Source organism: Aplysia californica, unplaced genomic scaffold, assembly GCF_000002075.1.
Source record: "Aplysia californica isolate F4 #8 unplaced genomic scaffold, AplCal3.0 scaffold00194, whole genome shotgun sequence".
Classification (NCBI taxonomy): domain Eukaryota; kingdom Metazoa; phylum Mollusca; class Gastropoda; order Aplysiida; family Aplysiidae; genus Aplysia; species Aplysia californica.
In genome coordinates this window covers 874,670-876,119 of record NW_004797464.1, presented here as the reverse complement: position 1 = coordinate 876,119, position 1,450 = coordinate 874,670, and positions in this window count along the sequence as shown.

The window sequence follows — 1,450 nt, the reverse complement described above, 5'->3', positions numbered from 1 at the left end:
AGAGAGAGAGAGAGAGAGAGAGAGAGAAATGAAAGTGACCATTCGTATCAAAAAGACAAAAAATAAAATTTCATTTATTCCATCTAAATTTGTGTCCGGATGGCTAGTTGGTCGATGCTTCAATCCTCACAGTGACAATTGTGTCCCGACGCGGTGGAATCAGGCGCTTGTCAATTTTTGGGCATATCATGGAGTTATTGGTATCATTTGAAAGCTGATTTATTTGCCTTGCTTAAGATGAAATAAATATCCATTTATCTTGAATAGAACTCAAGATATTTGCGATTGAAGGGAGTCAGGTCGCCTGAATTCTGTAATGAAATTACTGAGAAAATGTCCGCCAAAGTTTGGTAACCCCAATAGCTAAAGAGTCTTTTATATCTGAAAAATGACATATTTTGTGCCTTTAATCAATGTTTTTCAGTAAAATTCACAAGGAAATGTGTTTTTATATGGACACGCAAGAGGTTTAAGTCAAAAACATGGTCAAAAAGTAAAAATTTGATTGAAAATTTCAAACTGGCAGAAAATGCCTGTTTCTCCGATTTCGTTATTTTGACGAGCGCCCGATTGCCCCATGCTGACTCACAATTGTTTTTCTTTTAGTTTTAACAAGTAAGAGTTTTACTTCCCTTGCAACACAATTAGGTCACACACGTGCCCAAAATTAGAGGTGTTTTAGCAAGAGAGTAACACACGCCGATAGGAAAGAGGGGTGATAACAACTATAGATGCTTGATAGGAAATCTGAGAAGCAAGCAAATCACCCCGCCCAGTGCACCCACCAACCATTCACTGTTTTTTTCTTTGTGATTGTGTTTTGCTTTCTAATAATTCTAAACGCGAAACTGCAAGTCGTGGATTATTCTTGATGGATTTACCCCTGGATTAAGATCGGCGCAGTGTCATTGGTCATTGGATTAGCTGACGATTTGTGCGCCGAGTGATTTTCTTGGTAAGTTAAGTTAATTAGTGTTAGATTTTTCCTTGTCTGGTTGGTCAAAGTTGGTGCTTTTAACGCCTCTTTTGACACAATCTAGATCACATTTAGGAGGAGGACTTTGACCTAGGCGGCCAGAAACTAGTTTAAGTAAGAACATATGTGAGGCAGCGTGGTGGGATCAGGCTCTCGTCAATTTTTGGACATGTAGAGTTATTGGTACCATCTTAAAGCTTGTTCACTTGTCTTTATTTGGATGAAAAAAACATCCATTTATATTGAATACAAGTCGAAATATTTGAGAATGAAGGAGGTGGGGTCACCTGTTTTCAGAGGTAAAATTAGTGAGAAAATGGCCGCCAAAGATTAGTTATTTCCTTAGCTTAAGAGTCCGTGGTAATAGAAAAATAAAATTTTTTGTGCCTTTAATCAACGTTTTTCAGAAAAATCTACACAGAAATAAGTTCTTTAATGGGCATGAACGGTGTTGTGCCAGAAAAAAAAACATTG